The following is a 15,673-nucleotide window of genomic DNA, read 5'->3' on the forward strand; positions in this document are numbered from 1 at the left end:
TTTACGTGCGGTTTTTTTTGTTTTTTTTTCTTTCTTGCTATTTCTATGCTCGGGTGGCCTCCGCTTCATGGTTCATGGTTTTCGTATTTTTGGAACGGAGCCGATCGGTCACGTGGGTCCCACGCCTCGCGTACGAAAACAAAGGAGGTTCTGCGTCTTTTAAGACATAAAAGCAATAAGCATGGATAGTATATCGGGTGCGATCATACCAGCACTAATGCACCGGATCCCATCAGAACTCCGCTGTGAAGCGTGCTTGGGCGAGAGTAGTACTAGGATGTGTGACCCCCTGGGAAGTCCTCGTGTTGCACCCCCCTTTTTCGTTGCCCGATTGCGTTTTTTTAGATTTTACGTGCGGTTTTTTTTTGTTTTTTTTTTCTTTCTTGCTATTTCTATGCTCGAGTGGCCTCCGCTTCATGGTTGATGGTTTTCGTATTTTTGGAACGGAGTCGATCGGTCACGTGGGTCCCACGCCTCGCGTTACGAAAACAAAGGAGGTTCTGCGTCTTTTAAGTCATAAAAGCAATAAGCATGGATAGTATTTCGGGTGCGATCATACCAGCACTAATTCACCGGATCCCATCAGAACTCCGCAGTTAAGCGTGCTTGGGCGAGAGTAGTACTAGGATGGGTGACCCCCTGGGAAGTCCTCGTGTTGCACCCCCCCTTTTTCGTTGCCCGTTTGCGTTTTTTTAGATTTTACGTGCGGTTTTTTTTTGTTTTTTTTCTTTCTTGCTATTTCTATGCTCGGGTGGCCTCCGTTTCATGGTTCATGGTTTTCGTATTTTTGGAACGGAGCCGATCGGTCACGTGGGTCCCACGCCTCGCGTACGAAAACAAAGGAGGTTCTGCGTCTTTTAAGACATAAAAGCAATAAGCATGGATAGTATTTTGGGTGCGATCATACCAGCACTAATGCATCGGATCCCATCAGAACTCCGCAGTTAAGCGTGCTAGGGCGAGAGTAGTACTAGGATGGGTGACCCCCTGTGAAGTCCTCGTGTTGCACCTCATTTTTCGTTGCCCGTTTGCGTTTTTTTAGATTTTACGTGCAGTTTTTTTTTTTGTTTTTTTTTCTTTCTTGCTATTTCTATGATCGGGTGGCCTCCGCTTCATGGTTGATGCTTTTCGTATTTTTGGAACGGAGCCGATCGGTCACGTGGGTCCCACGCCTCGCGTATGAAAACAAAGGAGGTTCTGCGTCTTTTAAGACATAAAAGCAATAAGCATGGATAGTATTTCGGGTGCGATCATAGCAGCACTAATGCACCGGATTCCATCAGAACTCCGCTGTGAAGCGTGCTTGGGCGAGAGTAGTACTAGGATGTGTGACCCCCTGGGAAGTCCTCGTGTTGCACCCCCCTTTTTCGTTGCCCGATTGCGTTTTTTTAGATTTTACGTGCGGTTTTTTTTTTGTTTTTTTTTCTTTCTTGCTATTTCTATGCTCGGGTGGCCTCCGTTTCATGGTTCATGGTTTTCGTATTTTTGGAACGGAGCCGATCGGTCACGTGGGTCCCACGCCTCGCGTACGAAAACAAAGGAGGTTCTGCGTCTTTTAAGACATAAAAGCAATAAGCATGGATAGTATTTCGGGTGCGATCATACCAGCACTAATGCACCGGATCCCATCAGAAATCCGCTGTGAAGCGTGCTTGGGCGAGAGTAGTACTAGGATTGGTGACCCCCTGGGAAGTCCTCGTGTTGCACCCCCCTTTTTCGTTGCCCGTTTGCATTTTTTAAGATTTTACGTGTGGTTTTTTTTTGTTTTTTTTTCTTTCTTGCTATTTCTATGCTCGGGTGGCCTCAGCTTCATGGTTGATGCTTTTTGTATTTTTGGAACGGAGCCGATCGGTCACGTGGGTCCCACGCCTCGCGTACGAAAACAAAGGAGGTTCTGCGTCTTTTAAGACATAAAAGCAATAAGCATGGATAGTATTTCGGGTGCGATCATACCAGCACTAATGCACCGGATCCCATCAGAACTTCGCTGTGAAGCGTGCTTGGGCGAGAGTAGTACTAGGATGGGTGACCCCCTGGGAAGTTGTCGTGTTGCACCCCCCTTTTTCGTTGCCCGTTTGCGTTTTTTTAGATTTTACGTGTGGTTTTTTTTGTTTTTTTTTCTTTCTTGCTATTTCTATGCTCGGGTGGCCTCCGGTTCATGGTTCATGGTTTTCGTATTTTTGGAACAGAGCCGATCGGTCAAGTGGGTCCCACGCCTCGCGTACGAAAACAAAGGAGGTTCTGCGTCTTTTAAGACATAAAAGCAATAAGCATGGATACTATTTCGGGTGCGATCATACCAGCACTAATGCACCGGATCCCATCAGAACTCCGCTGTGAAGCGTGCTTGGGCGAGAGAAGTACTAGGATGGGTGACCCCCTGGGAAGTCCTCGTGTTGCACCCCCGCTTTTTCGTTGCCCGTTTGCGTTTTTTTAGTTTTTACGTGCGGTTTTTTTTGTTTTTTTTTCTTTCTTGCTATTTCTATGCTCGGGTGGCCTCCGCTTCATGGTTCATGGTTTTCGTATTTTTGGAACGGAGCCGATCAGTCACGTGGGTCCCACGCCTCGCGTACGAAAACAAAGGAGGTTCTGCGTCTTTTAAGACATAAAAGCAATAAGCATGGATAGTATTTCGGGTTCGATCATACCAACACTAATGCACCGGATCCCATCAGAACTCCACAGTTAAGCGTGCTTGGGCGAGAGTAGTACTAGGATGGGTGACCCCCTGGGAAGTCCTCGTGTTGCACCTCCTTTTTCGTTGCCCGTTTGCGTTTTTTTAGATTTTAGGTGCGGTTTTTTTTTCTTTCTTGCTATTTCTATGCTCGGGTGGCCTCCGCTTCATGGTTGATGCTTTTCGTATTTTTGGAACGGAGCCGATCGGTCACGTGGGTCCCACGCCTCGCGTACGAAAACAAAGGAGGTTCTGCGTCTTTTAAGACATAAAAGCAATAAGCATGGATAGTATTTCGGGTGCGATCATACCAGCACTAATGCACCGGATCCCATCAGAACTGCGCTGTGAAGCGTGCTTGGGCGAGAGTAGTACTTGGATGGGTGACCCCCTGGGAAGTCCTCGTGTTGCACCTCCTTTTTCGTTGCCCGTTTGCGTTTTTTTAGATTTTACGTGTGGTTTTTTTTGTTTTTTTTTTCTTTCTTGCTATTTCTATGCTCGCGTGGCCTCCGCTTCATGGTTCATGGTTTTCGTATTTTTGGAACGGAGCTGATCGGTCAAGTGGGTCCCAACCGTCGCGTACGAAAACAAAGGAGGTTCTGCGTCTTTTAAGACATAAAAGCAATAAGCATGAATAGTATTTCAGGTGCGATCATACCAGCACTAATGCACCGTATCCCATCAGAACTCCGCTGTGAAGCGTGCTTGGGCGAGAGTAGTACTAGGATGGGTGACCCCCCGGGAAGTCCTCGTGTTGCACCGCCCTTTTTCGTTGCCCGTTTGCCTTTTTTTTAGATTTTACGTGCGGTTTTTTTTTTGTTTTTTTTTCTTTTTTGTTATTTCTATGCTCGGGTGGCCTCCGCTTCATGGTTGATGGTTTTCGTATTTTTGGAACGGAGCCGAACGGTCACGTGGGTCCCACGCCTCGCGTACGAAAACAAAGGAGGTTCTGCGTCTTTTAAGACATAAAAGCAATAAGCATGGATAGTATTTCGGGTGCGATCATACCAGCACTAATGCACCGGATCCCATCAGAACTCCGCAGTTAAGCGTGCTTAGGCGAGAGTAGTACTAGGACGGGTGACCCCCTGGAAAGTCCTCGTGTTGCAGCCCCCTTTTTCGTTGCCCGTCTGCGTTTTTTTAGATTTTACGCACGGTTTTTTTTGTTTTTTTTTCTTTCTTGCTATTTCTATGCTCGGGTGGCCTCCGTTTCATGGTTCATGGTTTTCGTATTTTTGGAACGGAGCCGATCGGTCACGTGGGTCCCACGCTTCGCGTACGAAAACAAAGGAGGTTCTGCGTCTTTTAAGACATAAAAGCAATAAGCATGGATAGTATTTCGGGTGCGATCATACCAGCACTAATGCACTGGATCCCATCAGAACTCCGCAGTTAAGCGTGCTTGGGCGAGAGTAGTACTAGGATGGGTGACCCCTGGGAAGTCCTGGTGTTGCACCCCCCTTTTTCGTTGCCTGTTTGCGTTTTTTTAGATTTTACGTGCGGTTTTTTTTTCTTTTTTCTTTCTTGCTATTTCTATGCTCGGGTGGCCTCCGCTTCATGGTTGATGGTTTTCGTATTTTTGGAACGGAGCCGATCGGTCACGTGGGTCCCACGCCTCGCGTACGAAAACAAAGGAATTTCTGCGTCGTTTAAGACATAAAAACAATAAGCATGGATAGTATTTCGGGTGCGATCATACCAGCACTAATGCAACGGATCCCATCAGAACTCCGCTGTGAAGCGTGCTTGGGCGAGAGTAGTACTAGGATGGGTGACCCCCTGGGAAGTCCTCGAGTTGCACCTGCTTTTTCGTTGCCCGTTTGCGTTTTTTTAGATTTTACGTGCGGTTTTTTTCGTTTTTTTTTCTTTCTTGCTATTTCTATGCTCGGGTGGCCTCCGCTTCATGGTTCATGGTTTTCGTATTTTTGGAACGGAGCCGATCGGTCACGTGGGTCCCACGCCTCGCGTACGAAAACAAAGGAGGTTCTGCGTCTTTTAAGACATAAAAGCAATAAGCATGGATAGTATTTCGGGTGCGATCATACCAGCACTAATGCACCGGATCCCATCAGAACTCCGCTGTGAAGCGTGCTTGGGCGAGAGTAGTACTAGGATGTGTGACCCCCTGGGAAGTCCTCGTGTTGCACCCCCCTTTTTCGTTGCCCGATTGCGTTTTTTTAGATTTTACGTGCGGTTTTTTTTTGTTTTTTTTCTTTCTTCCTATTTCTATGCTCGGGTGGCCTCCGTTTCATGGTTCATGGTTTTCGTATTTTTGGAACGGAGCCGATCGGTCACGTGGGTCCCACGCCTCGCGTACGAAAACAAAGGAGGTTCTGCGTCTTTTAAGACATAAAAGCAATAAGCATGGATAGTATTTTGGGTGCGATCATACCAGCACTAATGCATCGGATCCCATCAGAACTCCGCAGTTAAGCGTGCTAGGGCGAGAGTAGTACTAGGATGGGTGACCCCCTGTGAAGTCCTCGTGTTGCACCTCATTTTTCGTTGCCCGTTTGCGTTTTTTTAGATTTTATGTGCGGTTTTTTTTTGTTTTTTTTCTTTCTTGCTATTTCTATGCTCGGGTGGCCTCCGTTTCATGGTTCATGGTTTTCGTATTTTTGGAACGGAGCCGATCGGTCACGTGGGTCCCACGCCTCGCGTACGAAAACAAAGGAGGTTCTGCGTCTTTTAAGACATAAAAGCAATAAGCATGGATAGTATTTTGGGTGCGATCATACCAGCACTAATGCATCGGATCCCATCAGAACTCCGCAGTTAAGCGTGCTAGGGCGAGAGTAGTACTAGGATGGGTGACCCCCTGTGAAGTCCTCGTGTTGCACCTCATTTTTCGTTGCCCGTTTGCGTTTTTTTAGATTTTACGTGCAGTTTTTTTTTTTTGTTTTTTTTTTCTTTCTTGCTATTTCTATGATCGGGTGGCCTCCGCTTCATGGTTGATGCTTTTCGTATTTTTGGAACGGAGCCAATCGGTCACGTGGGTCCCACGCCTCGCGTACGAAAACAAAGGAGGTTCTGCGTCTTTTAAGACATAAAAGCAATAAGCATGGATAGTATTTCGGGTGCGATCATAGCAGCACTAATGCACCGGATTCCATCAGAACTCCGCTGTGAAGCGTGCTTGGGCGAGAGTAGTACTAGGATGTGTGACCCCCTGGGAAGTCCTCGTGTTGCACCCCCCTTTTTCGTTGCCCGATTGCGTTTTTTTAGAATTTACGTGCGGTTTTTTTTTTGTTTTTTTTTCTTTCTTGCTATTTCTATGCTCGGGTGGCCTCCGTTTCATGGTTCATGGTTTTCGTATTTTTGGAACGGAGCCGATCGGTCACGTGGGTCCCACGCCTCGCGTACGAAAACAAAGGAGGTTCTGCGTCTTTTAAGACATAAAAGCAATAAGCATGGATAGTATTTCGGGTGCGATCATACCAGCACTAATGCACCGGATCCCATCAGAAATCCGCTGTGAAGCGTGCTTGGGCGAGAGTAGTACTAGGATTGGTGACCCCCTGGGAAGTCCTCGTGTTGCACCCCCCTTTTTCGTTGCCCGTTTGCATTTTTTAAGATTTTACGTGTGGTTTTTTTTTGTTTTTTTTTCTTTCTTGCTATTTCTATGCTCGGGTGGCCTCAGCTTCATGGTTGATGCTTTTTGTATTTTTGGAACGGAGCCGATCGGTCACGTGGGTCCCACGCCTCGCGTACGAAAACAAAGGAGGTTCTGCGTCTTTTAAGACATAAAAGCAATAAGCATGGATAGTATTTCGGGTGCGATCATACCAGCACTAATGCACCGGATCCCATCAGAACTTCGCTGTGAAGCGTGCTTGGGCGAGAGTAGTACTAGGATGGGTGACCCCCTGGGAAGTTGTCGTGTTGCACCCCCCTTTTTCGTTGCCCGTTTGCGTTTTTTTAGATTTTACGTGTGGTTTTTTTTGTTTTTTTTTCTTTCTTGCTATTTCTATGCTCGGGTGGCCTCCGGTTCATGGTTCATGGTTTTCGTATTTTTGGAACAGAGCCGATCGGTCAAGTGGGTCCCACGCCTCGCGTACGAAAACAAAGGAGGTTCTGCGTCTTTTAAGACATAAAAGCAATAAGCATGGATAGTATTTCGGGTGCGATCATACCAGCACTAATGCACCGGATCCCATCAGAACTCCGCAGTTAAGCATGCTTGGGCGTGAGTAGTACTAGGATGGGTGACCCCCTGGGAAGTCCTCGTGTTGCACCCCCCCTTTTTCGTTGCCCGTTTGCATTTTTGTAGATTTTACGTGCGGTTTTTTTTTTCTTTCTTGCTATTTCTATGCTCGGGTGGCCTCCGCTTCATGGTTCATGGTTTTCGTATTTTTGGAACGGAGCCGATCGGTCAAGTGGGTCCCACGCCTCGCGTACGAAAACAAAGGAGGTTCTGCGTCTTTTAAGACATAAAAGCAATAAGCATGGATAGTATTTCGGGTGCGATCATACCAGCACTAATGCACCGGATCCCATAAGAACTCTGCAGTTAAGCGTGCTTGGGCGAGAGTAGTACTAGGATGGGTGACCCCCTGCGAAGTCCTCGTGTTGCACCCCCCTTCTTCGTTGCCTGTTTGCGTTTTTTTAGATTTTACGTGCGGTTTTTTTTTTGTTTTTTTTTCTTTCTTGCTATTTCTATGCTCGGGTGGCCTCCGCTTCATGGTTGATGGTTTTCGTATTTTTGGAACGGAGCCGATCGGCCACGTGGGTCCCACGCCTCGCGTACGAAAACAAAGGAGGTTCTGCGTCTTTTAAGATATAAAAACAAGAAGCATGGATAGTATTTCGGGTGCGATCATACCAGCACTAATGCAACGGATCCCATCAGAACTCCGCTGTGAAGCGTGCTTGGGCGAGAGTAGTACTAGGATGGGTGACCCCCTGGGAAGTCCTCGTGTTGCACCCCCGCTTTTTCGTTGCCCGTTTGCGTTTTTTTAGTTTTTACGTGCGGTTTTTTTTGTTTTTTTTTCTTTCTTGCTATTTCTATGCTCGGGTGGCCTCCGCTTCATGGTTCATGGTTTTCGTATTTTTGGAACGGAGCCGATCAGTCACGTGGGTCCTACGCCTCGCGTACGAAAACAAAGGAGGTTCTGCGTCTTTTAAGACATAAAAGCAATAAGCATGGATAGTATTTCGGGTGCGATCATACCAACACTAATGCACCGGATCCCATCAGAACTCCACAGTTAAGCGTGCTTGGGCGAGAGTAGTACTAGGATGGGTGACCCCCTGGGAAGTCCTCGTGTTGCACCTCCTTTTTCGTTGCCCGTTTGCGTTTTTTTAGATTTTAGGTGCGGTTTTTTTTTCTTTCTTGCTATTTCTATGCTCGGGTGGCCTCCGCTTCATGGTTGATGCTTTTCGTATTTTTGGAACGGAGCCGATCGGTCACGTGGGTCCCACGCCTCGCGTACGAAAACAAAGGAGGTTCTGCGTCTTTTAAGACATAAAAGCAATAAGCATGGATAGTATTTCGGGTGCGATCATACCAGCACTAATGCACCGGATCCCATCAGAACTGCGCTGTGAAGCGTGCTTGGGCGAGAGTAGTACTAGGATGGGTGACCCCCTGGGAAGTCCTCGTGTTGCACCTCCTTTTTCGTTGCCCGTTTGCGTTTTTTTAGATTTTACGTGTGGTTTTTTTTTTTGTTTTTTTTTGTTTTTTGTTATTTCTATGCTCGGGTGGCCTCCGCTTCATGGTTGATGGTTTTCGTATTTTTGGAACGGAGCTGATCGGTCAAGTGGGTCCCAACCGTCGCGTACGAAAACAAAGGAGGTTCTGCGTCTTTTAAGACATAAAAGCAATAAGCATGGATAGTATTTCGGGTGCGATCATGCCAGCACTAATGCACCGTATCCCATCAGAACTCCGCTGTGAAGCGTGCTTGGGCGAGAGTAGTACTAGGATGGGTGACCCCCCGGGAAGTCCTCGTGTTGCACCCCCCTTTTTCGTTGCCCGTTTGCCTTTTTTTAGATTTTACGTGCGGTTTTTTTTTTGTTTTTTTTTGTTTTTTGTTATTTCTATGCTCGGGTGGCCTCCGCTTCATGGTTGATGGTTTTCGTATTTTTGGAACGGAGCCGAACGGTCACGTGGGTCCCACGCCTCGCGTACGAAAACAAAGGAGGTTCTGCGTCTTTTAAGACATAAAAGCAATAAGCATGGATAGTATTTCGGGTGCGATCATACCAGCACTAATGCACCGGATCCCATCAGAACTCCGCAGTTAAGCGTGCTTAGGCGAGAGTAGTACTAGGACGGGTGACCCCCTGGAAAGTCCTCGTGTTGCAGCCCCCTTTTTCGTTGCCCGTCTGCGTTTTTTTAGATTTTACGCACGGTTTTTTTTGTTTTTTTTTTCTTTCTTGCTATTTCTATGCTCGGGTGGCCTCCGTTTCATGGTTCATGGTTTTCGTATTTTTGGAACGGAGCCGATCGGTCACGTGGGTCCCACGCTTCGCGTACGAAAACAAAGGAGGTTCTGCGTCTTTTAAGACATAAAAGCAATAAGCATGGATAGTATTTCGGGTGCGATCATACCAGCACTAATGCACTGGATCCCATCAGAACTCCGCAGTTAAGCGTGCTTGGGCGAGAGTAGTACTAGGATGGGTGACCCCTGGGAAGTCCTGGTGTTGCACCCCCCTTTTTCGTTGCCTGTTTGCGTTTTTTTAGATTTTACGTGCGGTTTTTTTTTCTTTTTTCTTTCTTGCTATTTCTATGCTCGGGTGGCCTCCGCTTCATGGTTGATGGTTTTCGTATTTTTGGAACGGAGCCGATCGGTCACGTGGGTCCCACGCCTCGCGTACGAAAACAAAGGAATTTCTGCGTCGTTTAAGACATAAAAACAATAAGCATGGATAGTATTTCGGGTGCGATCATACCAGCACTAATGCAACGGATCCCATCAGAACTCCGCTGTGAAGCGTGCTTGGGCGAGAGTAGTACTAGGATGGGTGACCCCCTGGGAAGTCCTCGAGTTGCACCTGCTTTTTCGTTGCCCGTTTGCGTTTTTTTAGACTTTTACGTGCGGTTTTTTTTGTTTTTTTTTTCTTTCTTGCTATTTCTATGCTCGGGTGGCCTCCGCTTCATGGTTCATGGTTTTCGTATTTTTGGAACGGAGCCGATCGGTCACGTGGGTCCCACGCCTCGCGTACGAAAACAAAGGAGGTTCTGCGTCTTTTAAGACATAAAAGCAATAAGCATGGATAGTATTTCGGGTGCGATCATACCAGCACTAATGCACCGGATCCCATCAGAACTCCACAGTTAATCGTGCTTGGGCGAGAGTAGTACTAGGATGGGTGACCCCCTGGGAAGTCCTCGTGTTGCACCCCCTTTTTCGTTGCCCGTTTGCGTTTTTTTAGATTTTACGTGCGGTTTTTTTTTGTTTTTTTTTTCTTTCTTGCTATTTCTATGCTCGGGTGGCCTCCGCTTCATGGTTGATACTTTTCGTATTTTTGGAACGGAGCCGATCGGTCACGTGGGTCCCACGCCTCGTGTACGAAAACAAAGGAGGTTCTGCGTCTTTTAAGACATAAAAGCAATAAGCATGGATAGTATTTCGGGTGCGATCATACCAGTACTAATGCACCGGATCCCATCAGAACTCCGCTGTGAAGCGTGCTTGGGCGAGAGTAGTACTAGGATGGGTGACCCCCTGGGAAGTTGTCGTGTTGCACCCCCCTTTTTCGTTGCCCGTTTGCGTTTTTTTAGATTTTACGTGTGGTTTTTTTTGTTTTTTTTTCTTTCTTGCTATTTCTATGCTCGCGTGGCCTTCGCTTAATGGTTCATGGTTTTCGTATTTTTGGAACGGAGCTGATCGGTCACGTGGGTCCCACGTCTCGCGTACGAAAACAAAGGAGGTTCTGCGTCTTTTAAGACATAAAAGCAATAAACATGGATAGTATTTTGGGTGCGATCATACCAGCACTAATGCACCGGATCCCATCAGAACTCCGCTGTGAAGCGTGCTTGGGCGAGAGTAGTACTAGGATGGGTGACCCACTGGGAAGTCCTCGTGTTGCACCCCCCCCTTTTTCGTTGCCCGTTTGCGTTTTTTTAGTTTTTACGTGCGGTTTTTTTTTGTTTTTTTTTTTCTTTCTTGCTATTTCTATGCTCGGGTGGCCTCCGCTTCATGGTTCATGGTTTTCGTATTTTTGGAACGGAGCCGATCGGTCACGTGGGTCCCACGCCTCGCGTATGAAAACAAAGGAGGTTCTGCGTCTTTTAAGACATAAAAGCAATAAGCATGGATAGTATTTCGGGTGTGATCATACCAGCACTAATGCATCGGATCCCATAAGAACTCCGCAGTTAAGCGTGCTTGGGTGAGAGTAGTACTAGGATGGGTGACCCCCTGGAAAGTCCTCGTGTTGCACCCCGCTTTTTCGTTGCCCGTTTGCGTTTTTTTAGATTTTACATGCGGTTTTTTTTTTGTTTTTTTTTCTTTCTTGCTATTTCTATGCTCGGGTGGCCTCCGTTTCATGGTTCATGGTTTTCGTATTTTTGGAACGGAGCCGATCGGTCACGTAGGTCCCACGCCTCGCGTACGAAAACAAAGGAGGTTCTACGTCTTTTAAGACATAAAAGCAATAAGCATGGATAGTATTTCGGGTGCGATCATACCAGCACTACTGCACCGGATCCCATCAGAACCCCGCAGTTAAGCGTGCTTGGGCGAGAGTAGTACTAGGATGGGTGACCCCCTGGGAAGTCCTCGTGTTGCACCTCCTTTTTCGTTGCCCGTTTGCGTTTTTTTAGATTTTACGTGCGGTTTTTTTTTGTTTTTTTTTCTTTCTTGCTATTTCTATGCTCGGGTGGCCTCCGCTTCATGGTTGATGCTTTTCGTATTTTTGGAACGGAGCCGATCGGTCACGTGGGTCCCACGCCTCGCGTACGAAAACAAAGGAGGTTCTGCGTCTTTTAAGACATAAAAGCAATAAGCATGGATAGTATTTCGGGTGCGATCATACCAGCACTAATGCACCGGATCCCATCAGAACTCCGCTGTGAAGCGTGCTTGGGCGAGAGTAGTACTATGATGGGTGACCCCCTGGGAAGTCCTCGTGTTGCACCTCCTTTTTCGTTGCCCGTTTGCGTTTTTTTAGATTTTACGTGTGGTTTTTTTGTTTTTTTTTCTTTCTTGCTATTTCTATGCTCGCGTGGCCTCCGCTTCATGGTTCATGGTTTTCGTATTTTTGGAACGGAGGCGATCGGTCACGTGGGTCCCACGCCTCGCGTACGAAAACAAAGGAGGTTCTGCGTCTTTTAAGACATAAAAGCAATAAGCATGGATAGTATTTCGGGTGCGATCATACCAGCACTAATTCACCGGATCCCATCAGAACTCCGCAGTTAAGCGTGCTTGGGCGAGAGTAGTACTAGGATGGGTGACCCCCTGGTAAGTCCTCGTGTTGAACCCCCACTATTTTCGTTGCCCGTTTGCGTTTTTTTAGATTTTACGTGCGGTTTTTATTTTGTTTATTTCTTTCTTGCTATTTCTATGCTCGGGTGGCCTCCGCTTCATGGGTGATAGTTTTCGTATTTTTGGAACGGAGCCGATCGGTCACGTGGGTCCCACGCCTCGCGTACGAAAACAAAGGAGGTTCTGCGTCTTTTAAGACATAAAAGTAATAAGAATGGATAGTATTTCGGGTGAGATCATACCAGCACTAATGCACTGGATCCCATCAGAACTCGGCAGTTAAGCGTGCTTGGGCGAGAGTAGTACTAGGATGGGTGACCCCCTGGGAAGTCCTCGTGTTGCACCCCCCCTTTTTCGTTGCCCGTTTGCGTTTTTTTAGATTTTACGTGCGGTTTTTTTTGTTTTTTTTTCTTTCTTGCTATTTCTACGCTCGGGTGGCCTCCGCTTCATGGTTCATGGTTTTCGTATTTTTGGAACGGAGCCGATCGGTCAAATGGGTCCCACGCCTCGCGTACGAAAACAAAGGAGGTTCTGCGTCTTTTAAGACATAAAAGCAATAAGCATGGATAGTATTTCGGGTGCGATCATACCAGCACTAATGCACCGGATCCCATCAGAACTCCGCTGTGAAGCGTGCTTGGGCGAGAGTAGTACTAGGATGGGTGACCCCCTGGTAAGTTGTCGTGTTGCACCCCCCTTTTTCGTTGCCCGTTTGCGTTTTTTTAGATTTTACGTGTGGTTTTTTTTGTTTTTTTTTCTTTCTTGCTATTTCTATGCTCGCGTGGCCTTCGCTTAATGGTTCATGGTTTTCGTATTTTTGGAACGGAGCTGATCGGTCACGTGGGTCCCACGTCTCGCGTACGAAAACAAAGGAGGTTCTGCGTCTTTTAAGACATAAAAGCAATAAACATGGATAGTATTTTGGGTGCGATCATACCAGCACTAATGCACCGGATCCCATCAGAACTCCGCTGTGAAGCGTGCTTGGGCGAGAGTAGTACTAGGATGGGTGACCCACTGGGAAGTCCTCGTGTTGCACCCCCCCCCCCTTTTTCGTTGCCCGTTTGCGTTTTTTTAGTTTTTACGTGCGGTTTTTTTTGTTTTTTTTTCTTTCTTGCTATTTCTATGCTCGGGTGGCCTCCGCTTCATGGTTCATGGTTTTCGTATTTTTGGAACGGAGCCGATCGGTCACGTGGGTCCCACGCCTCGCGTATGAAAACAAAGGAGGTTCTGCGTCTTTTAAGACATAAAAGCAATAAGCATGGATAGTATTTCGGGTGTGATCATACCAGCACTAATGCATCGGATCCCATAAGAACTCCGCAGTTAAGCGTGCTTGGGCGAGAGTAGTACTAGGATGGGTGACCCCCTGGAAAGTCCTCGTGTTGCACCCCGCTTTTTCGTTGCCCGTTTGCGTTTTTTTAGATTTTACATGCGGTTTTTTTTTTGTTTTTTTTTTCTTTCTTGCTATTTCTATGCTTGGGTGGCCTCCGTTTCATGGTTCATGGTTTTCGTATTTTTGGAACGGAGCCGATCGGTCACGTAGGTCCCACGCCTCGCGTACGAAAACAAAGGAGGTTCTACGTCTTTTAAGACATAAAAGCAATAAGCATGAATAGTATTTCGGGTGCGATCATACCAGCACTACTGCACCGGATCCCATCAGAACCCCGCAGTTAAGCGTGCTTGGGCGAGAGTAGTACTAGGATGGGTGACCCCCTGGGAAATCCTCGTGTTGCACCTCCTTTTTCGTTGCCCGTTTGCGTTTTTTTAGATTTTACGTGTGGTTTTTTTTTTGTTTTTTTTTCTTTCTTGCTATTTCTATGCTCGGGTGGCCTCCGCTTCATGGTTGATGCTTTTCGTATTTTTGGAACGGAGCCGATCGGTCACGTGGGTCCCACGCCTCGCGTACGAAAACAAAGGAGGTTCTGCGTCTTTTAAGACATAAAAGCAATAAGCATGGATAGTATTTCGGGTGCGATCATACCAGCACTAATGCACCGGATCCCATCAGAACTCCGCTGTGAAGCGTGCTTGGGCGAGAGTAGTACTAGGATGGGTGACCCCCTGGGAAGTCCTCGTGTTGCACCTCCTTTTTCGTTGCCCGTTTGCGTTTTTTTAGATTTTACGTGTGGTTTTTTTGTTTTTTTTTCTTTCTTGCTATTTCTATGCTCGCGTGGCCTCCGCTTCATGGTTCATGGTTTTCGTATTTTTGGAACGGAGGCGATCGGTCACGTGGGTCCCACGCCTCGCGTACGAAAACAAAGGAGGTTCCGCGTCTTTTAAGACATAAAAGCAATAAGCATGGATAGTATTTCGGGTGCGATCATACCAGCACTAATTCACCGGATCCTATCAGAACTCCGCAGTTAAGCGTGCTTGGGCGAGAGTAGTACTAGGATGGGTGACCCCCTGGTAAGTCCTCGTGTTGAACCCCCACTATTTTCGTTGCCCGTTTGCGTTTTTTTAGATTTTACGTGCGGTTTTTATTTTGTTTATTTCTTTCTTTCTATTTCTATGCACGGGTGGCCTCCGCTTCATGGGTGATAGTTTTCGTATTTTTGGAACGGAGCCGATCGGTCACGTGGGTCCCACGCCTCGCGTACGAAAACAAAGGAGGTTCTGCGTCTTTTAAGACATAAAAGTAATAAGAATGGATAGTATTTCGGGTGAGATCATACCAGCACTAATGCACTGGATCCCATCAGAACTCCGCAGTTAAGCGTGCTTGGGCGAGAGTAGTACTAGGATGGGTGACCCCCTGGGAAGTCCTCGTGTTGCACCCCCCCTTTTTCGTTGCCCGTTTGCGTTTTTTTAGATTTTACGTGCGGTTTTTTTTGTTTTTTTTTCTTTCTTGCTATTTCTACGCTCGGGTGGCCTCCGCTTCATGGTTCATGGTTTTCGTATTTTTGGAACGGAGCCGATCGGTCAAATGGGTCCCACGCCTCGCGTACGAAAACAAAGGAGGTTCTGCGTCTTTTAAGACATAAAAGCAATAAGCATGGATAGTATTTCGGGTGCGATCATACCAGCACTAATGCACCGGATCCCATCAGAACTCCGCTGTGAAACGTGCTTGGGCGAGAGTAGTACTAGGATGGGTGACCCCCTGGTAAGTTGTCGTGTTGCACCCCCCTTTTTCGTTGCCCGTTTGCGTTTTTTTAGATTTTACGTGTGGTTTTTTTTGTTTTTTTTTCTTTCTTGCTATTTCTATGCTCGCGTGGCCTTCGCTTAATGGTTCATGGTTTTCGTATTTTTGGAACGGAGCTGATCGGTCACGTGGGTTCCACGTCTCGCGTACGAAAACAAAGGAGGTTCTGCGTCTTTTAAGACATAAAAGCAATAAACATGGATAGTATTTTGGGTGCGATCATACCAGCACTAATGCACCGGATCCCATCAGAACTCCGCTGTGAAGCGTGCTTGGGCGAGAGTAGTACTAGGATGGGTGACCCACTGGGAAGTCCTCGTGTTGCACCCCCCCCCCTTTTTCGTTGCCCGTTTGCGTTTTTTTAGTTTTTACGTGCGGTTTTTTTTTGTTTTTTTTTTTTTCTTTCTT

At 47.0% G+C, this 15,673-nt stretch overlaps 45 non-coding genes across 45 annotated transcripts; all 45 read left to right on the forward strand.

The window, feature by feature from the left end:
• Positions 1-195: 195 nt before the first annotated feature.
• Positions 196-314, forward strand: LOC145148744 (5S ribosomal RNA). The gene has a single exon (XR_013729614.1). It is a non-coding gene; the product is annotated as a 5S ribosomal RNA (ribosomal RNA).
• A 231-nt stretch (positions 315-545) lies between these two features.
• Positions 546-664, forward strand: LOC145154829 (5S ribosomal RNA). Its single transcript, XR_013735294.1, has one exon. It is a non-coding gene; the product is annotated as a 5S ribosomal RNA (ribosomal RNA).
• A 229-nt stretch (positions 665-893) lies between these two features.
• On the forward strand, positions 894-1,012 carry LOC145146684 (5S ribosomal RNA). The gene has a single exon (XR_013727617.1). It is a non-coding gene; the product is annotated as a 5S ribosomal RNA (ribosomal RNA).
• A 230-nt stretch (positions 1,013-1,242) lies between these two features.
• On the forward strand, positions 1,243-1,361 carry LOC145150806 (5S ribosomal RNA). Its single transcript, XR_013731618.1, has one exon. It is a non-coding gene; the product is annotated as a 5S ribosomal RNA (ribosomal RNA).
• Positions 1,362-1,591: 230 nt separating this feature from the next.
• LOC145150206 (5S ribosomal RNA) lies at positions 1,592-1,710 on the forward strand. The gene has a single exon (XR_013731029.1). It is a non-coding gene; the product is annotated as a 5S ribosomal RNA (ribosomal RNA).
• A 229-nt stretch (positions 1,711-1,939) lies between these two features.
• Positions 1,940-2,058, forward strand: LOC145149393 (5S ribosomal RNA). The gene has a single exon (XR_013730253.1). It is a non-coding gene; the product is annotated as a 5S ribosomal RNA (ribosomal RNA).
• Positions 2,059-2,286: 228 nt separating this feature from the next.
• On the forward strand, positions 2,287-2,405 carry LOC145145666 (5S ribosomal RNA). The gene has a single exon (XR_013726628.1). It is a non-coding gene; the product is annotated as a 5S ribosomal RNA (ribosomal RNA).
• A 229-nt stretch (positions 2,406-2,634) lies between these two features.
• On the forward strand, positions 2,635-2,753 carry LOC145150242 (5S ribosomal RNA). The gene has a single exon (XR_013731064.1). It is a non-coding gene; the product is annotated as a 5S ribosomal RNA (ribosomal RNA).
• A 218-nt stretch (positions 2,754-2,971) lies between these two features.
• LOC145150114 (5S ribosomal RNA) lies at positions 2,972-3,090 on the forward strand. The gene has a single exon (XR_013730941.1). It is a non-coding gene; the product is annotated as a 5S ribosomal RNA (ribosomal RNA).
• Positions 3,091-3,318: 228 nt separating this feature from the next.
• On the forward strand, positions 3,319-3,437 carry LOC145150461 (5S ribosomal RNA). Its single transcript, XR_013731286.1, has one exon. It is a non-coding gene; the product is annotated as a 5S ribosomal RNA (ribosomal RNA).
• Positions 3,438-3,668: 231 nt separating this feature from the next.
• LOC145149913 (5S ribosomal RNA) lies at positions 3,669-3,787 on the forward strand. Its single transcript, XR_013730751.1, has one exon. It is a non-coding gene; the product is annotated as a 5S ribosomal RNA (ribosomal RNA).
• A 228-nt stretch (positions 3,788-4,015) lies between these two features.
• On the forward strand, positions 4,016-4,133 carry LOC145148877 (5S ribosomal RNA). The gene has a single exon (XR_013729741.1). It is a non-coding gene; the product is annotated as a 5S ribosomal RNA (ribosomal RNA).
• Positions 4,134-4,359: 226 nt separating this feature from the next.
• Positions 4,360-4,478, forward strand: LOC145150417 (5S ribosomal RNA). The gene has a single exon (XR_013731243.1). It is a non-coding gene; the product is annotated as a 5S ribosomal RNA (ribosomal RNA).
• A 227-nt stretch (positions 4,479-4,705) lies between these two features.
• Positions 4,706-4,824, forward strand: LOC145148745 (5S ribosomal RNA). The gene has a single exon (XR_013729615.1). It is a non-coding gene; the product is annotated as a 5S ribosomal RNA (ribosomal RNA).
• Positions 4,825-5,052: 228 nt separating this feature from the next.
• On the forward strand, positions 5,053-5,171 carry LOC145146686 (5S ribosomal RNA). Its single transcript, XR_013727618.1, has one exon. It is a non-coding gene; the product is annotated as a 5S ribosomal RNA (ribosomal RNA).
• Positions 5,172-5,398: 227 nt separating this feature from the next.
• Positions 5,399-5,517, forward strand: LOC145146687 (5S ribosomal RNA). Its single transcript, XR_013727619.1, has one exon. It is a non-coding gene; the product is annotated as a 5S ribosomal RNA (ribosomal RNA).
• A 232-nt stretch (positions 5,518-5,749) lies between these two features.
• Positions 5,750-5,868, forward strand: LOC145150807 (5S ribosomal RNA). The gene has a single exon (XR_013731619.1). It is a non-coding gene; the product is annotated as a 5S ribosomal RNA (ribosomal RNA).
• Positions 5,869-6,098: 230 nt separating this feature from the next.
• Positions 6,099-6,217, forward strand: LOC145150207 (5S ribosomal RNA). The gene has a single exon (XR_013731030.1). It is a non-coding gene; the product is annotated as a 5S ribosomal RNA (ribosomal RNA).
• A 229-nt stretch (positions 6,218-6,446) lies between these two features.
• LOC145149395 (5S ribosomal RNA) lies at positions 6,447-6,565 on the forward strand. Its single transcript, XR_013730255.1, has one exon. It is a non-coding gene; the product is annotated as a 5S ribosomal RNA (ribosomal RNA).
• Positions 6,566-6,793: 228 nt separating this feature from the next.
• LOC145139398 (5S ribosomal RNA) lies at positions 6,794-6,912 on the forward strand. Its single transcript, XR_013721900.1, has one exon. It is a non-coding gene; the product is annotated as a 5S ribosomal RNA (ribosomal RNA).
• Positions 6,913-7,133: 221 nt separating this feature from the next.
• On the forward strand, positions 7,134-7,252 carry LOC145146104 (5S ribosomal RNA). The gene has a single exon (XR_013727055.1). It is a non-coding gene; the product is annotated as a 5S ribosomal RNA (ribosomal RNA).
• A 230-nt stretch (positions 7,253-7,482) lies between these two features.
• On the forward strand, positions 7,483-7,601 carry LOC145147848 (5S ribosomal RNA). The gene has a single exon (XR_013728737.1). It is a non-coding gene; the product is annotated as a 5S ribosomal RNA (ribosomal RNA).
• A 229-nt stretch (positions 7,602-7,830) lies between these two features.
• LOC145147975 (5S ribosomal RNA) lies at positions 7,831-7,949 on the forward strand. Its single transcript, XR_013728873.1, has one exon. It is a non-coding gene; the product is annotated as a 5S ribosomal RNA (ribosomal RNA).
• Positions 7,950-8,167: 218 nt separating this feature from the next.
• On the forward strand, positions 8,168-8,286 carry LOC145149910 (5S ribosomal RNA). The gene has a single exon (XR_013730748.1). It is a non-coding gene; the product is annotated as a 5S ribosomal RNA (ribosomal RNA).
• Positions 8,287-8,516: 230 nt separating this feature from the next.
• LOC145150221 (5S ribosomal RNA) lies at positions 8,517-8,635 on the forward strand. Its single transcript, XR_013731043.1, has one exon. It is a non-coding gene; the product is annotated as a 5S ribosomal RNA (ribosomal RNA).
• Positions 8,636-8,865: 230 nt separating this feature from the next.
• On the forward strand, positions 8,866-8,984 carry LOC145149914 (5S ribosomal RNA). The gene has a single exon (XR_013730752.1). It is a non-coding gene; the product is annotated as a 5S ribosomal RNA (ribosomal RNA).
• A 229-nt stretch (positions 8,985-9,213) lies between these two features.
• LOC145148878 (5S ribosomal RNA) lies at positions 9,214-9,331 on the forward strand. Its single transcript, XR_013729742.1, has one exon. It is a non-coding gene; the product is annotated as a 5S ribosomal RNA (ribosomal RNA).
• Positions 9,332-9,557: 226 nt separating this feature from the next.
• On the forward strand, positions 9,558-9,676 carry LOC145150418 (5S ribosomal RNA). The gene has a single exon (XR_013731244.1). It is a non-coding gene; the product is annotated as a 5S ribosomal RNA (ribosomal RNA).
• A 229-nt stretch (positions 9,677-9,905) lies between these two features.
• On the forward strand, positions 9,906-10,024 carry LOC145145040 (5S ribosomal RNA). Its single transcript, XR_013726033.1, has one exon. It is a non-coding gene; the product is annotated as a 5S ribosomal RNA (ribosomal RNA).
• Positions 10,025-10,253: 229 nt separating this feature from the next.
• Positions 10,254-10,372, forward strand: LOC145148831 (5S ribosomal RNA). Its single transcript, XR_013729697.1, has one exon. It is a non-coding gene; the product is annotated as a 5S ribosomal RNA (ribosomal RNA).
• A 228-nt stretch (positions 10,373-10,600) lies between these two features.
• Positions 10,601-10,719, forward strand: LOC145146595 (5S ribosomal RNA). Its single transcript, XR_013727532.1, has one exon. It is a non-coding gene; the product is annotated as a 5S ribosomal RNA (ribosomal RNA).
• A 233-nt stretch (positions 10,720-10,952) lies between these two features.
• Positions 10,953-11,071, forward strand: LOC145149739 (5S ribosomal RNA). Its single transcript, XR_013730588.1, has one exon. It is a non-coding gene; the product is annotated as a 5S ribosomal RNA (ribosomal RNA).
• Positions 11,072-11,301: 230 nt separating this feature from the next.
• Positions 11,302-11,420, forward strand: LOC145147427 (5S ribosomal RNA). The gene has a single exon (XR_013728331.1). It is a non-coding gene; the product is annotated as a 5S ribosomal RNA (ribosomal RNA).
• Positions 11,421-11,648: 228 nt separating this feature from the next.
• Positions 11,649-11,767, forward strand: LOC145146940 (5S ribosomal RNA). Its single transcript, XR_013727861.1, has one exon. It is a non-coding gene; the product is annotated as a 5S ribosomal RNA (ribosomal RNA).
• Positions 11,768-11,993: 226 nt separating this feature from the next.
• LOC145149770 (5S ribosomal RNA) lies at positions 11,994-12,112 on the forward strand. The gene has a single exon (XR_013730617.1). It is a non-coding gene; the product is annotated as a 5S ribosomal RNA (ribosomal RNA).
• A 230-nt stretch (positions 12,113-12,342) lies between these two features.
• LOC145149325 (5S ribosomal RNA) lies at positions 12,343-12,461 on the forward strand. The gene has a single exon (XR_013730175.1). It is a non-coding gene; the product is annotated as a 5S ribosomal RNA (ribosomal RNA).
• A 229-nt stretch (positions 12,462-12,690) lies between these two features.
• LOC145150005 (5S ribosomal RNA) lies at positions 12,691-12,809 on the forward strand. Its single transcript, XR_013730837.1, has one exon. It is a non-coding gene; the product is annotated as a 5S ribosomal RNA (ribosomal RNA).
• Positions 12,810-13,037: 228 nt separating this feature from the next.
• On the forward strand, positions 13,038-13,156 carry LOC145146596 (5S ribosomal RNA). Its single transcript, XR_013727533.1, has one exon. It is a non-coding gene; the product is annotated as a 5S ribosomal RNA (ribosomal RNA).
• A 233-nt stretch (positions 13,157-13,389) lies between these two features.
• On the forward strand, positions 13,390-13,508 carry LOC145148491 (5S ribosomal RNA). The gene has a single exon (XR_013729373.1). It is a non-coding gene; the product is annotated as a 5S ribosomal RNA (ribosomal RNA).
• Positions 13,509-13,739: 231 nt separating this feature from the next.
• On the forward strand, positions 13,740-13,858 carry LOC145147871 (5S ribosomal RNA). The gene has a single exon (XR_013728764.1). It is a non-coding gene; the product is annotated as a 5S ribosomal RNA (ribosomal RNA).
• A 229-nt stretch (positions 13,859-14,087) lies between these two features.
• Positions 14,088-14,206, forward strand: LOC145146304 (5S ribosomal RNA). The gene has a single exon (XR_013727255.1). It is a non-coding gene; the product is annotated as a 5S ribosomal RNA (ribosomal RNA).
• A 226-nt stretch (positions 14,207-14,432) lies between these two features.
• LOC145150605 (5S ribosomal RNA) lies at positions 14,433-14,551 on the forward strand. The gene has a single exon (XR_013731418.1). It is a non-coding gene; the product is annotated as a 5S ribosomal RNA (ribosomal RNA).
• Positions 14,552-14,781: 230 nt separating this feature from the next.
• On the forward strand, positions 14,782-14,900 carry LOC145146388 (5S ribosomal RNA). The gene has a single exon (XR_013727334.1). It is a non-coding gene; the product is annotated as a 5S ribosomal RNA (ribosomal RNA).
• A 229-nt stretch (positions 14,901-15,129) lies between these two features.
• On the forward strand, positions 15,130-15,248 carry LOC145150429 (5S ribosomal RNA). The gene has a single exon (XR_013731255.1). It is a non-coding gene; the product is annotated as a 5S ribosomal RNA (ribosomal RNA).
• A 228-nt stretch (positions 15,249-15,476) lies between these two features.
• Positions 15,477-15,595, forward strand: LOC145146597 (5S ribosomal RNA). The gene has a single exon (XR_013727534.1). It is a non-coding gene; the product is annotated as a 5S ribosomal RNA (ribosomal RNA).
• Positions 15,596-15,673: the final 78 nt, after the last annotated feature.

Source organism: Lactuca virosa, chromosome 1, assembly GCF_052849685.1.
Source record: "Lactuca virosa cultivar CGN04683 chromosome 1, Lactuca_virosa_CGN04683_v6, whole genome shotgun sequence".
Taxonomy (NCBI): Eukaryota; Viridiplantae; Streptophyta; class Magnoliopsida; order Asterales; family Asteraceae; genus Lactuca; species Lactuca virosa.